Source organism: Mytilus californianus, unplaced genomic scaffold (assembly GCF_021869535.1).
Source record: "Mytilus californianus isolate M0D057914Y unplaced genomic scaffold, xbMytCali1.0.p SCAF_10, whole genome shotgun sequence".
NCBI classification, from domain to species: domain Eukaryota; kingdom Metazoa; phylum Mollusca; class Bivalvia; order Mytilida; family Mytilidae; genus Mytilus; species Mytilus californianus.
In genome coordinates this window covers 23,566,306-23,582,801 of record NW_026262582.1, presented here as the reverse complement: position 1 = coordinate 23,582,801, position 16,496 = coordinate 23,566,306, and the positions used below count along the sequence as shown (strand labels likewise).

Genomic DNA, 16,496 nt, shown 5'->3' with positions numbered 1-16,496 from the left:
CCTGTTAATATTATATATAACTGTTTTGCTTTTATACTTATATACGTATGGCTCTGGTCTGGCTGTGGTTTAAGAAATGAGATGATAATATTCATATTTATATATGATTATCAAAATTATTTGTCAATTATCAAAATCTTTGTAATTGGAATAAAAAAAAGAAAAAAATATATATATTACATTACTATATTTATATTAAAGGAAACTATTTATCTATAAATGTATACACTCAAATGGCGTGATGAAAATTTTCAATGTCAGTGTATCATACATTCAAGGAAATTGTTTTTTAATATGATAATTGATAAAAAAAAAAAGAAAGCATAGACAAAATCCCATCTGTACAAGGTAGGTCAAATATTTTCAGATGTTTATTATTTACATCATGATAGCTCGCTATATATATAGACTTTTATCCTAAAGTATGCTTTAACTTTAAACCTAGAGGGCATGTTTTTTTTCACATTCATATGCTTCAGATTGTTTATTCAGAAAATATCAAAGTTACTGTTTCATTGATTAAATCTATCGTTTATTATTTATTTCTATGCTGAATTCGTTATCTAGTTTACTTCAATTGTATGTGTAAGGTAACATGGTTAAGATACCAAGATGGATCGCACACAATGTTTTTAGATAGTTATTTTATGGAATGGGCAATCGCAAATACCTTAAAACTCAAGATTGGACAATCACACAATCCGTACGAACACTAACGACTTGTCTTTAGACAGTTGCATGTTTTCCATTCGTTTGATGTGTTTGAGCTTTGATTTTGTTAAGGAATTTTCCGTTTTGAAATTTTCCTTGGAGTTCTGTATTTTTGTTATTTTACTTTTTAATTAAATTAATACGTTCGGCATATCAATTCAAAATGCAAAAAAGTATGAGGAATTGAGTGTAATCTCACAGAACATGTTTAACTCCGCCGCATTTTTGCGCCTGTCCCAAGTCAGGAGCCTCTGTCCTTAGTTAGTCTTGTATATTTTTTTTATTTTGGTTCATTTATGTGTTTCGGAGTTTAGTGTGACGTCCATTTTCGCTGAACTATACACATTTTTGTTTAAGGGCCAGCTGAATCCCGCCTCCGGGTGCGGGAATTTGTCGCTGTGTTGAAGACTCTTTTGTTACCTTGGTCTGTTTTTTTGCTCTTTGGTCGGATTATTGTCTCTTTACACATTCCCCGTTTCAATTTTCAATTTTAGATATAACAGGAAAATAACAAAATAAAGGTGAAACTCGTAAACAGGGCAGTACTAAAAATGTTATGACAGGGCCCGATTTGGAGGTGTTAGATCTTACAAAATCTTCCCAAATAGTTTTGCAAATAAATCTACTGAAACCGGTGCTTGGGGCTGTCTTAAACTTGCAGTGAGATAGAGGCTTTTTTCGCTCCGTGTTGAAGGACTCTCTGTGACTTTGAGATGAAGCGTTATTCCTTTGTCTTTTGTGTGCTTTTCTTTCAAAAGCGGCTGTGCTTGTACTGATTTTGTGTCATGGATGGATACCTCATATCCTGTGTTTTTTCTATTATATGAATAAAGATTGACATTTTTTGTTATATATATATTAATACCATAACAATAATCATTAAGACAATAACTATATTGATGACAAGTGTTTATATTGAATGTAGGAAATCATGATTAAAGTGGTCATATGCATATCTATACTATTACATTCGGTACAACAGAAACCATTGGATGAAAAGGATACCAATGTACATAAGTTACCAAACAATGTATGGAAAACAAAAGGACCAGACAAGAAGGTAAACGAACAGTCAACCCAAAATATTTTCAAACAAAATTAACAACGTTGCCTTCCATGTCATCTTTAAATGACATGAGAGAGTGGACAACTTACCCTACAACTACATTGCAAGATAATCGAAATCAACATTCTGATATCAGCACGATAGGAAAATGTAAAATCACAAAAATGCTGAACTCCGAGGAAAATTCAATCGAAAAGTCCCTAATCACATGGCCAAATCAAATGACAAAACACATCAAACGAATGGACAACAACTGTCATATTCCTGACTTGGTACAGGCATTTTCAAATGTAGAAAATGGTGGATTGAACCTGGTTTTACAGCGCTAAACCTCTCACTAAGAATGTTACCACTGAAAGTTCACCTACAGACATATTTGAAAATCATTTTAATCTTAGAAGCAAACCAAATGCGTCTGAAGCAAATCTGTCTAATACAACAACTATGTGTACGGTTATAGGAGATGTCATTGCAGTTATTCTACTATTATAAAACTAAGAAGATGTGGTATAATAGAAAATAAATGATATGGGGTTTCCATCAATGACACAAGCATTTCCAAGCATTGATGAAGTCGCTCACGAATAGTATTGCTACTGATGACAAGACTATAGTAAAAAAAAGGACAGCACCGTTGATAAAGATTTCATTACCCTATATTATAGGCCTTAAATGTTTTGACAAAAACGGTTAAAGTGTACAAAGATGGAGGGCAGTTCTCCTTATCCTAAAAGAACATACTTCTTTGCAAACAAAGATAGGTTTGAGTTGCAAGCATGTAAATGCTGTGATAGTGTTACAAAATAGTTGATACTGTCAGAATTGTTTATACTTACGGGTTCCAACTGGTATAATAATATCACTGCTGCATAGGATCATCTCAACCTCGCAGATTCGCACAGACCGGCTTGATTTTTAGTTCAACCCTGGATGGTAGCTAAAAACTGGCGGAGGTTGACATACTGTTCTTTTTGAGCGGTTAACATTTAGTTTTAAAAAATGATTGAAGTGTTCAGTACATATAGCCACATTCTGAATATTAAATTTTGTTAGATGCAATCCATGTTCAGTGGAAATAATTGTAATATCTATGTTAGCACATGCATTCAACGAAATAATATTCCCGGAACATCCAGTTGATGACGTGAAGTGACACTGACAGGCCATGCCGCCATTAAATACTGAACTTTGACATCAAAACTGTGAAAGGACTGTATAAATCATAGAACAGTTATGTTACTGTGTGAAATTTATCAAAATTATTCAGCCATGGCATTACATTCATTCCAAATTACATATTTTGTACGTCTGCTTCTACCTTCACTTCCACTTGTACAAAACACAAAGAAAAGATTTCCGACAAGGGAAATAACTCTTGATAAAACCTTGCGAAGTTGTCAGATACAAGCAATACTAAACTTTATTCTTTAAACAAATATTACCATTCAAATTATTTTAAATGTTGTTAAAAATGGTCAAATTTACAAGTAAAGCTGTCAAGTTTTGCCGTCAGTAGCCGCGTTTTCAAACAATTCACTAGATCATTTTTCACAGCAATATGTGATTTATTTGGAATGCAAACACTTTACATAAAAGATATGTAAATTTAACAAATAGTTAACCATATCATTGGTGATAACTGAGAATTCCGAAATTCATATAAATAAATGCAATATGGGGTCTGTAACTATGAAAACGCACAAATAAAAATGAACTCTGTCAATAGGGTTCGTGTTGCGCTGAAAATGTTTAATGGTACCATAATAAAAGGGTCTTAGTACACTGTAATTGTATTAAATATTATTACGATCTGTGAAGGTCCATTTCAAGCATATGTTGATGATTACAGAGAATGACTAATTTTGAATGCATTTGTACATAAAACGGCGTGTGTGTTTTTTTATCTAGTTTCATCCTGTAGTTGTCGAACATTATAGTCCACGTGATAGTGAACAACTAAAATGCTGTTTGAAAAAAGCATTGTCCCTGGGTATCTTCCACTTCATGCATGGTCGCCTTTTCCATTATGTCACATCATCACTACAAAACGACAAAAAAAGAATTTTGTATTTGATTCCAAGAATTTTCCAATAACTTTTTTATCGTAGTGTTGAATTTCTGCCGGAACAAGAAAATCGGCCAAAAATCCGACCATATAAAACACTGTATTGACCTTATGAATGCGCAGGTGTATGCAGTGCTATCAAAAGATATATATAATTTACAAACCGTGATTGACCGCCATATTTTACGAATTCTGCTTAATCAAAAGTCGTAAAAAGGTATACAAGATAAGACAGATCAAACTACATATTTGAAAAGATCAAGAGTGGGTTTCATGTATAACTGATAATGGAAAAGAACATTGAATGCTCAAAAGTCTTAATCGGTCGAACTAGCACGTTGATATATGATTTACACCGTTCGAAACACTATGAAATAAACGAAATTGTAAGTGTTTATAAGAAAGTAAATACATGATTTGTTCTTTGTATTGTAGTAATTCGAAACACAACATAGAGGGTGACAATGTTGATATTTTTGCCTGCATCTCATATAATTATTCTAATACATTTGACTTTATGGATCCTATTGACGTTTTGCTTAATATCATGCTTCAAAGTAGGATGTATGACAGATGTGACGACTATAGGTTCCCTATTTTCAACTTTCCATTTCTCAGTCAGTTCGATTATCCCTCTACCCTGTCGTATGGCGTTGTTATGAGTCATAACTGACAACCACTAAAATAGAAACTGAATGAGTTTTCGGTGGTTTTCATCACGAGTTGGTTGACCTATCTACCGTGTCTTTGTCTAAACAAGAGAAACATGGTTCATGATAAATATCTTGAACTACCAAACTTAATAGTCTGATATGCATATATACCGCTGTTTTTCTATTTCCTTGCGTGACATTTTTATTGAGTTCAGATTTACATGAAGAATGTTGGATGTATAGCAAGAGACACTTATTCTGTCGACACTCTCAGTCTTCCTCAGTTTACCAGTTTACAGTTAAATCAGTTTCCTCTGACATTTTATCCTGATTTGTATATTAGTTAAGGCGACAGTAGCTTACCAATGTTCAAATATGGATTACCCTTTTAGGAAGAGAACAAACACTAGGGAAATAGCATAAAATTCAAAAAGAGCGAGACCAGTTGAAATGACAGTGTAAGCGGTTTCTGCTTCGCATGCATCACCTGCCATGCGCATTTTAACTATAAAAAGATATTTTCGAACTTTGGTATAAGATGTCGCCTCCTAATAACTACGATATGAGTTCCGAAAATAACATTAAACGTATTATTTTATCAATATATGTACACTGATTTATATTTCTTTGATAAATAACCGTCGATCCTATATCTTTAATCGCATTGAATTCAAAATATAATTTCTCAGGGCGATATCGAGGATAAACTATAGAGATTACAAATGCGCATTGGGAAGTCCCCAGATACACAGATAGAGACGTTTAGAAACTGGGGAGAGACACAAGCTGTGCAGGTTATTTCGTCATCTCCTACTACAAAAGAAGAACTGCAGACATTGATATTAGCAGCATCAGAGGAAGGTTTACGTGTGCGATGTGCTGGATCTAGACACAGCTGGGTCTATTTTGACAAAACGCATTTGACTAACAGGTCGAACAACTGATGTTCTTAAACCCTGCTGACTGCCATTGGCGATTGCCAAATAAATTGATCACCAGATCTAACAAAATGGATCTTAATATTAATTTAATACCAAACAGAAAACCATAAACTTGTGGAAAAGATGGTATACCACAAACATGAGGTGCAAAAATTTGTACACCATATCCGGATTTCGACAATTAATGTCTCTTCAGTGATGTTAGGGATCGAAACGGTATTTGGAAGGCCATATAATTTACCTCAATTTAGGAAAGACTCTTGAATTTTAAAGAGTCGAAATAGGATGAACGGATCATATAAACCCGAAGGAAAATATAATACAATCTTTCGCAAATTTACAGATCTAACATTGTTGGGCTGATGTTTAGACGAGTTGTATATGCAGAATGTACACAGCCATGTATCACCATCACTGCTGTTGATCCGATGGATTAATCTGTTGTAGAGTTTGTAGAGTTGTCACTGGTTCAGACGTACTTATATATATATATATATATATATATATATATATATATATACATAATTCTGAGAATTCATTTGTACATACAACTGATGTGAGTCTTTTCGTCTAGTTTCATCCTGTAGTTGTCGAACATGATCAACCCAGTGATAGTGAACAACCAAAAAGCTGTTTAAAAAAGGCATTAGGAGACGAAAAGATAGTCATACTTGAACTAGGAGACAGAGACTATGATTGGATAAAAGGTGCAAGATGTAATGAACAACAAATCGTCATGGTTGAATGTAAAGCATTGTATGAGGAACAGGTATTATAAGTTTTGTTACGAATCTTGGGTATTTTTATTTACAACACACACACACACACACACACACACACACACCCACACACACATGTAAAGACATGCATTATATCACCTTTTAACGACTAACTATGTGGAAAGCACGCACTACACACCATTTGATATTGCTGAACTTTTCAAAAAGTTATATATTAAATAAAATATAAGTCATTAATTAATAGTTAAAACAAGTACATTGAAACCATAAAAGTAAAAAATAATTTACGAAATAAGACGCAAGCATGCTACACATGCTCAATAGTATATGCTAAACTTTAGTAAGAAAAACGAATTAAATTTAAAACAGGGAATATGGAATATTTAAAATTGTACGCAATTTCCACTACATTTTATACGCGTAACCCGTAGCATTACTTTTAATCTTCCGGTTCTAATTATGTTATATTTTAACAACTTTCTCAATTTCATAATGTGTATTTATTTCAGGTGAAGAGTCCAAAATAAAGTAGTATACCGCTGTTCGAAACTCATAAATCGATAGAGATAAAAACAAATCCGGTTTACAAACTAAAACTGAGGGAAATGCATCAAATATAAGAGAACAACGACACAAAAGCGAAACATATCACCCAGATTTGTCTGACTAGGTGAGTATTTAAATTAAATGCAAGAACTTCTCAATAGGTGGCGAGAAGAATAAATGTATTTGCAAATGAGAATAGTATATTATGAATTATATTGTTATTTTTATCATAAGAAATAATGTATAATTTTTTTTTATTGAATCTAAACCATTAATAATTTTTTATTTTTTTTAAATTAAAAAAAAACAACATTCGAACGAACCACATATCACAAAATCAAATGGATCGTGAAAGTTGAAATCGGCTGAGAATACGAACAAAAAAGTAGTATAAGTTAAAAGAAACTTAAATTGATTTCTCTACAAAAATTTGTTTTGATCATATAGGTACGTTTTTCAAATTAGAGTAAATAAATAAAAGGAAACAACCATTTTACCCAAGGCAAACCTAATATATAGGAGACACGAAAAAAAGCTTCAAATTTCCGCAGAATGATTTATATATTCTCATCTTTAATTCTTTTCACACTGTTCATTCTTTGCATATTAAAATTGCCGTATGCACCCTATCAATAGGTAGAAAAAAGAGGCGGTGGATACCAAAGCGATATTCAAACTATCATAGTCAAATAAAGTCGAAAACAAACTGACAACGCCATGGCAAAAAAAAATGAAAAAGAAAAAAAAATGAAAAAAGCCGAAAAGACAATCAACGGTCTACAAAAGACATACATGTAATGCTAAACAAAAGACTAAGCTTCACAAACCAAACTAAAACGGTTCTGCTAATAAGTATATAGAATATATCAATCAATATACTGTCTTTTAAAAGTAATCAGTGGTAACATTTTAATTTCACAAAACATTAACATTACAATAAATAAAGATTAAGTTGAGATTGATGCATACATACTGACCATGAAGAGCAAGCTGTTGTTGTTTTGCTGTTGTATCACTTGATGTTGATCACGAGAAACTAACACAAGAGGCAAAAAATGTAATGCATATGTCAAACCAAATGATTCAGATTACCAATAAATTATCTATTAACTGACCAATCAACTATCTTTAAAGCAAGGAATACACAATCTGTTTTCAGGGCAATATTGAAGATAGACTATATAAGTTGCAAAAGAGAATTGGAAATTCTCCATCTCTACAGATAGAGACGTTTGAAAACTTGGGAGATACACAAGCTATTCAAGTTATTTCGTCCTCTCCCACTACAAACGAAGAACTACAGAAGTTAGTTTTAGCAGCGTTTGAAGAAGGTTTGCTTGTAAGATGTGCTGGAACTGGACACAGCAGGGCACCCCTTTTTGCAGACAGCAAGCAATTACTTATTTATGTTAAAGATATGAAAAGCGACTACAAAAATGGTTCCAGAATAAGAATATCTAATGTAAGTGGTAATATATGTTGCATTATAATTCCAATGTTGTATGTAAATTAACTTTCATTTCATAAGTGAACAGTTTTAAATATTATTTTGCAATCCGTTTCGTGACACAACACCTCTCTAGTGGTCTCGTGGTAGCAATTCCTAGTTTTCTCGGTTTCTAACTGGGTCAAACCATAGAATAACATATATATTTACAGCGTATTTACAAAAAGAGGAGTGAGAGAAAAGTCAGCACTGCTCGGAGTAAGGATAATGTATCCAAATTGTGTCTTCGTGCGGATTTATATCTTGTGAACTATACTTTACACATTAAATATCCGGTTCAGCGGGTCCGGACAAAAAAAGGTGTTATACTCATATCGTAATCTTCGTGCAAATTTATATCTTGTGAACTACACTTTACACATTAAATATCCGGTGTAGCGGGCCCGGACAAAGATGGTGTCATACTCATATCGCATACATTTGCTCTCGTCCTGAATATGCATTTGATTTGTCACTTAACGTTATTCTACCATCCACCATCAATTTTAGGGCATGTAATTGGTATCAAATTGAAATTATTATTAAAGACAATATAGAAAAGTGTATGTTCAATATGTGAAGCTCGTAATTGTTCCAAGTCTAGATTAGTTGTAAAAAAGTATACGTATCAATAAAAGGACTTAAACAGGATATAGAAAAGATAATATGAAAAACCATAATCAAATTGCAGTCAATGGACAAATGTGCATGTACTATTTCAAGCTTTTATACAAAAGTTAATGGAAAACAATTCTGAATGAGATAACGTAGACTAACAAAGATCTGCCGTAAACTACAACTAATTCTTTAAGGGTAAATGGATAAGAAAATTATAACTGAAGCTATTCTTAAACTAGAATTATAATTTTCTTTATTTAACAAATTGTAGTATTTCTTTAACATCAAAAATATATGCAGAAAACAATACTGATCACTTTAAAGATTAAACTTCAACTTTCTTTTAATATACTTACACCAAACATATTGCATTCATGTTTTTTAACCACCAGATGGTAAAAGAAACCCTTACCCTCAAGAATACAAAAAATCCAAACTCCTTATAGGTCTAGTTCATCTGGTGCATTTGGTCACGTTATTACTGTCGACCTTGGTATCGTAAATAATGATAAACTTGAAGAGGTGTTTGCCAAAGACCCGATATATCCAATTCCCTAGTCCAATATCTGGAACAATGATGGAAGCAGTATAGGACTATGAGAGGAAGGGCTTAATTGAGAGATAGATTAACCAAAATTAGAAAAAAAATGACTGAAAGATAAAAGCTTTCTGTCATCCATTCAGAACCACATTTTAATTTACGACGTACGATTAGCACTCGGGTTTTTAACCCTTGCAACAAACTCTAGATTATGAAAGTTTATAGTCTCTCGAAGACAAATTTATTGTTATTTTAGCAGACAAAGACGCTAACAACATTGTTTTCATATGCAAAAATATTATTTTGAATGTCTTTTTAAAGAACAGGGAATTCATAACAAAACACAATGATTTCTCAACAACAATATGGCTTTAACATTATACAATGTCTACGTAGGTTGACTCGTATGTACAATGAAAATCTACTTTTTTTTTTATACTGGTATGTTTTAAAATATGATCCTCTATTAATAATTATTGTATTGTAGCAACAAAAATCGTGAAGTGGACATCATGACCGGAGTGACGACTGGAGACTTTAAGAAGTTTCAAATAAAAAACAAATTGCATATTCCTGCTAATGTTATTTTAGATGTTGTTCAGATAGTTAGTGTTGTAGCAACAGGTTGTCACGTGAGTTTTAATGTGAACATCAAATTATAGCAGTATTAATATATTAAATTCTTTTTGAATGTACAGTTTTGGTATACGTTTTACCGTGCATTGTATTTAGATGTCTCTTGTTCATTATAAACTTTCATTTAAATGCCATGCTTTTGTCAGACTGCGTATAACGTTTTTACACTAAATGTGCTGATTATGAACTGATTGGTATATTTCAGTCTAGGAAATCAATGGTGTATTTGTTAGTTGAAATTGGGCTTTGTAGTAGCATTCAGTAACTTTGATCAGTACTTTGTTTTTGTGTAGGTTGTGTAAGTTGCGTATAAGCTTGGAACTGATCGGATTTGTAGAGCCTTTTCAAATAATTTTTACAATTTGTTCTATTTTTTTGCTGTTACAGCAGTAAGGAGAGATAAGGTGGAGATTGAGCCCCACAAATTATATAATCCTCAACATATTCTGTAGTTGGTTGTCCCATATCAGGGACCGAGGCTTTTAAAACTACTATGTGTTGAGGATGTTGCTAAATTCTACGGCAGTACGATGTTTTTCAGTTGTTTGAATCCTTGTCCTTTTGTCAAAAGTGGATAGATGTTTCATTGCCAATCATCACACATCTCAATCATTTTTTTATTTTAAAAAGCTAGATAAACATTAACGATAGCAACTGTTCTCCACTGCGATTTTCGACAATAAATATAATTCAGTTATAGATATAAGAAGATGTGGTATGAGTGCCAATGAGACAACTCTCTATCCAAGTCACAATGTGTAAAAATAAACCATTATAGGTCAAAGTAAGGCCTTCAACATGGAGCCTTGGCTCACACTGAACAACAAGCTATAAAAGGCTCCAAAAATTACTAGTGTAAAACCATTATGTAGACTATTGACCTGATGCAGGCATGGGGCGAATTAAATTGCAATGTAATGCATTATATTTCAATTATTTTGACAAAACCATGCATTAAACTACAATTCCAATTACATGCACTTATCAAATGCAATGTAATGCATTATATTACAATTATTTTGACAAAACCATGCATTAAATTACAATTCCAATTACATGCATTTATCAAAGTAATGCATTCAATTACAATTACTTTTGCAAAGTAATGCATTGAATTGCACATTACATTTTGTACATTATTTATCAAGTGAAAAGAAAAATCAAAATTTAAGTAGACATGTAAAAGGTGTATTCGATACGACTATTACATTTTAACATCATAAGGGTTTCGAAAGGTTTCATCCTTCATGCACAATTCAATCAGGCCTGAACACTTTCAAATGATATTTCTGACTACCCGACTGTTTCACAAAACCTATCAAAGTTGATTGCTCTTCTATCTTTGGTTTTAATGTTTCAAGGAATACATCTCTGTGTTTTCTCTAAACAGAAATTACAGAGATGAAGTTTAATACTTACTTTAACGTAATGTTAACTTTACTTTTATAAAATATACATTTGTTTTGTTTTTTTTTAATTTCAATCAAAATATTTACTGAGAATTTCTTTCCTAATTATATAATAAACATAGAGCTTAATCTATGACCAAGTGTCAAAATGGTGCAAACAAACAACAGTACACAAAACATAACATAGAAAACTAAAGACTGAGCAACCCGAACCCCACCAAAAACAGGGCGTGATCTCAGGTACTCCGGAAGGGTAGGCAGTTTCTGTTCCACATGTGGCACCAGTCGTGTTGCTCATGTTAGTACACTGCAATGTTAAAAAAGGGGGGGGGGATTTGTTGCAGATATCCAAAAAGTGCTTTAATACATGACGAAAGGTGTCAAGTCCCTTCCCATGCCATCATAAAATGTTTTTTTGGATAGCTATCATCATCGTTTTGTTTGCTTAATTTCAGTCCTGTTCATTTATGTTATCGGAAAGAAATAGTTTTACGAATCACATACTGTTCAGAAATTTGAGACATTTACTTTTATATTAAGTATACTACGACACTAATTGTTCCACTAACCATACCTTGACTACAATCAACAGGTATGTTTCCCTAAGCTGGTGGTTATCAAAGCATAGTTACCATGTACATGAACACGCATGTATTATATCGGGGACGATTCAAGCAATTTGATTGGACAATGTGTTGTGGAATACAAAAGCAATGCATGGTAATACTACAACACAGTATTGTATTCGACTATGTATACTTTAGGCGAAACCTGTCATTGGACTGAGGAATGATTTCAATTCATTGCAATTTAAACGGTGAAAAAAAAACCTTTTAAAGACTTGTGGATTAGAAGTTCATGTCATATGTAAGTAAATGCTAATGCATATTTAATATGTAAGATAATGATGGGGTACATATTGAGTACAAATGATATTTTGCAATCATTTAAAAAGGACAATAAATTGATCAATTAATCCTTCCAACAACAAAATTCTTAAATAATGTCTGTGAGTTCTATCCCCCATATGAAAATAAGGAGATGTGGCATTATTGCCAATGAGACAACTATTCAGTAAAGTACCAATGAAGTGGATGTGAGCAATTATATGCAACCTTGCGGCTTTGAACAATGAGAAACACCCATACCGCTATAAAAAAGCCACGCCATGAAAAATATGAATACATTCAATTGAGAAATCTAACGGCCTTATTCATTTATAACAAACCAATTAACAAAAAAAAACCAAATATGACAGACATGAACAAACAACAACCACTTAACTTCAGGGTTCTGTTTTTTGACATGCACATAACGAATGTTGCGGGGTTAGATAAACATGTTTGAAGGCACAAACCATCCTCTTAACCTGGGATAGTGGTGAAACAGTACAACATACTATAAAAATCAGTTGAACAGGGATTAACTCATCAGATTGAAACAAAGCAGAAAAAACATCTTACAAAAACATAGACCGGACGTGGCAGGGTATTTATACATCCATCTTAACAAAACAGACAGTTCAAAGACCTCACAAAGATTTTGAAACCGCTTCACGTGCTTTGAAATCCTGTAATGAGTTTTCCGTATGTTTTATAAGAACAATTACATTAATGACTTCTGTAGATCTTTTGCACATAGGCTGAATAAAATATTATAAGTGTCACCTGATAGATTTGTTTATTGAAGTTTACAAATAGCACAAGCAGTGTTATATAATAGTTTGTATAAAAGCGTTGTTACTTTGAAACAGTAAAATAAACACTTTTAAGATATCAGTTCAGGTCCATATGCTTTTTATAATACATTGACTAAGATCATAAATTAAGTTTGCATTGTTTAAAGCTGTCAGTTGTCATATAATTGAACAAAAGGATCTTTTCAGAATCAAGTACTATGACATATCACATTATATAACTTTTGTTTAATTTTATGAAATTCCTTTTTGATATTCCAAATGAAGAAACATGATCTTAATTATTGTCACGTTTATCAATTATGACTATTTGAGTTGCTCACAATATTTTGTAAATTTAACAAAACTATACACATATGTCATACCAGTGGTTTGTTTAGCTCTGGTTTAACCCAACATCTTCCCCCCTTTTTTTTTTGAACAATGCGATATTGGCATGAAATAGCGCATATAATCGCCTTTATAGGGTTGTTGAAATTTTGTTTCAAATTTTAAATGGCGAAAGGAAATTTCGTAATAGTTGAAATAACACTTCAACAAAGAGCGTGATATGTACACTCTGTACCTGTAATCATATAATTGTTAATCATCCAATATTATCACAATATGTCAATGTTTACTTTTACTAGTAAAGTTTCATCAGATGAAAAGATATAAACATAATAAAAAAGAAGTATTGTCCGGTGACCTATAGTTAATAACACCTACGTCGTTTAGTCTCTGATGAAAAGTTGTGTCAATGGCAATCATACCTCATCTCAGTATGTATAGCACTAAAAATCATTCTCATTCTAGTTAATATTGATTAATAGGAGCAAATTAGAAAATTGAACAATCAAATACAAGCCTTTTATGTATATACCTTTTAAACAACTGTTGCAATATGGGCAACGCGAAGACTTTACAGTTTATTATGAGAATAAGGGAAACTAAATGACCGTAACATTTCGGCTGTTTACTTTGACCATGTCCATGTAATTGATAGTGTATTAGTCTTTGATACGGAAAAAAGGAGGTAAGAGGAAATCGTATGTCGGACACCAATCGAAACAATCAAAAGTATATTCGGTCACCATGGACAAGTTTCGTAAATCTATATGAAGATCAGAATCGACTGAAAAAAAGATGAAATAAAGATTTAAGGGAGACTATAATCAAACCAAAAAAAAAAATTAAAAAGTATGATACAGCTAAATGGCGGCGCGCAAGACATGTCGGAATGAATTGCGCTTCTCAGGATAAATCATTAAACGGAGACTACAAACAAACGAAAACGACAAATTAAAAAAAAATATGATACAGATAAATTGCCGCGGGCAATACAAGTCGGAATGAATGGATTTCTCAGAATAAACTATAGAAAAACATTTTAATTTGAATCATGCCAGTCCCAAACAAACTATCTTCTATAATGATCGTACTTTCTTTAACTTGTAGTTGACTTCTTTTAACTGTCTCAGCTCAGTGGTAATTAAAAACGAGGACTACAATGAAAACATCTTTTTATAAAGCTGGTGCCTCCGACATTATCCGAGGCGCTTTTTAGGATTGACTTTGAGAAAGATCGATAAAATCTAAACGTTTGAAAATGACATTTAGAGGTCAACAAATTGCTGTAAATAATAAACAAGTTAATACATACAATATTATGATAAAAGTACGAGGCTGTTGCTATGCAAGAACGAAATGTTTACAATAAAATGCATGTCATATACTATGTCGTTAGGCTTTTTGTTTTAAATATTATTCAGTTTACAATACATGTTTAAATTAATGAAATGAAACAACTGCAAATATGGTTGAACAATACACCATTGTCAAACGTTTTATACTATGAAATCGTGCGTGACATAAGCTATTGTTTAATTTTTGAATTCTTTTTATCAAATTTTGATTGTCAAAATATCAATTACGGGGGTGGGGACAAAAACATTCTGTCACAAGCTTTACATATGCCCTTCTCTGTGATCGTAATAACAAAAATCCTTCTATATTCAAATATGTGTCTATATGAAACGAAAGTAATAAGGCTACTTTATGTATTAAGTATGTGTTTCAAACAAGACAACCGAACTAAGTCACATCTAATTCACGTCTTATATGTATTCTCATGTTTCCTTTTTAATAATATAAGATTCCGTGACATGTATGATTAAAAGAGATTTGATAACTCAAGCAAGTTATTTTGTTAAAGCAAAGTGTTAATAATAGTACTGTCTATGAAGATACATCATTATTTTTCAAGGAGAAGGAATTAAGGCATCAACATGATCAAGTGAATGATTTATATATTCATCAAACTTCATGTAGCCAGTTCAAAAATTTAATTCTCATCGCCATGTTATCTCTGTGATTCTGAAATGATGATTTTCCCCCGTAGGTATAGGGGTAGCAGGTGCTCATAAATTCTTATTGCAAAAAATGTCCATCAGGATGTTTATAAAAACTTATCTAAATTTCACGTTTAGGTAATAAAACTATAAATAACAAAAGATTAAGTAACCCGAACCCCACGACAACAAGTTGAACTAAGATAGAAGTTAAATATCCAACTTCACAAAAATATTGGTCTATCAAGAAATAAAATCAATTCCATCTGGTCTCGTCAAGGGCTATTTAACAAAAAAATACAAGGAAAAGATAACAAAATAACAGAAAAAAAATCAGTACTAAAATTGTCGTGGCTTCACCTTGCTATTGACAATTATCATGAATACCAGGATTAAAATTTTGTACGCCAGATGTGCGTTTCATTTACAAAAGATTTATCAGTGGCGCTCGAATAAGAAATGAAAAGGTAAAATAAAGCACTATGTTGAAAAGAGCATTGACATCCCAAAATTCTGAAAGGTTTTGCCAATATAACTATGATCATATATTCCTGAGTTAGAAAATCAGTATTTTTCGAAATAATCAAAGTTTTGTAAACAGCTGATTTTTAGTTATGACCATATCAATGATAACACATGTAATAAAATTTCAGTTGTGCTAACTACTTGGCTGATGATACCCATTTGAATGAAACCTCTTCCAGTAGTGGTAATATCAAGTGGTCATATCAAGTTCTTAAGGGATTCTGTTAGGATAATACCTACTTTTTTCTCTCAGTTCAGATACAAAAGTATGATAACGATTTACATCCACACGCCTCATGTTTTAGTAAGTAATCAAAATTAAGTTATGAAGATAAGGACCTGTTCTAAGATAATATACATCGTTGGTCTAGTGATCTAAGTAGTTCATTCAGCCTGTCAACACTGAAGTTGAGAGTTCGAATACTGTCGACTTAGATCGGAACTGACTGGGATTGTCAATTTTCCTGCCGGGATTCGATGGTGCTCTGCTGGCACACAGACTTTCTACGCCAAGAAAAACAGTGTCTGCCATG

At 32.4% G+C, this 16,496-nt stretch overlaps 1 protein-coding gene and 1 long non-coding RNA gene across 2 annotated transcripts in view; both read left to right on the top strand.

Annotated features, from left to right (window-relative positions):
* The first annotated feature begins 309 nt into the window (after positions 1-309).
* The window catches only part of LOC127717801 (uncharacterized), a 61,997-nt gene continuing 45,810 nt past the window's right edge, over positions 310-16,496 (top strand). The window contains exons 1-2 of the long non-coding RNA XR_007989383.1: positions 310-348; positions 1,637-1,771. This is a non-coding gene — a long non-coding RNA (uncharacterized LOC127717801). The remainder of the gene's footprint in view (positions 349-1,636; positions 1,772-16,496) is intronic.
* Positions 7,889-16,496, top strand: part of LOC127717793 (uncharacterized) — a 29,400-nt gene continuing 20,792 nt past the window's right edge. Inside the window, exons 1-3 of the mRNA XM_052223623.1 lie at positions 7,889-8,184; positions 9,855-9,999; positions 12,005-12,279. The gene's annotated coding sequence lies outside the window, so the exon portion shown is untranslated. The remainder of the gene's footprint in view (positions 8,185-9,854; positions 10,000-12,004; positions 12,280-16,496) is intronic.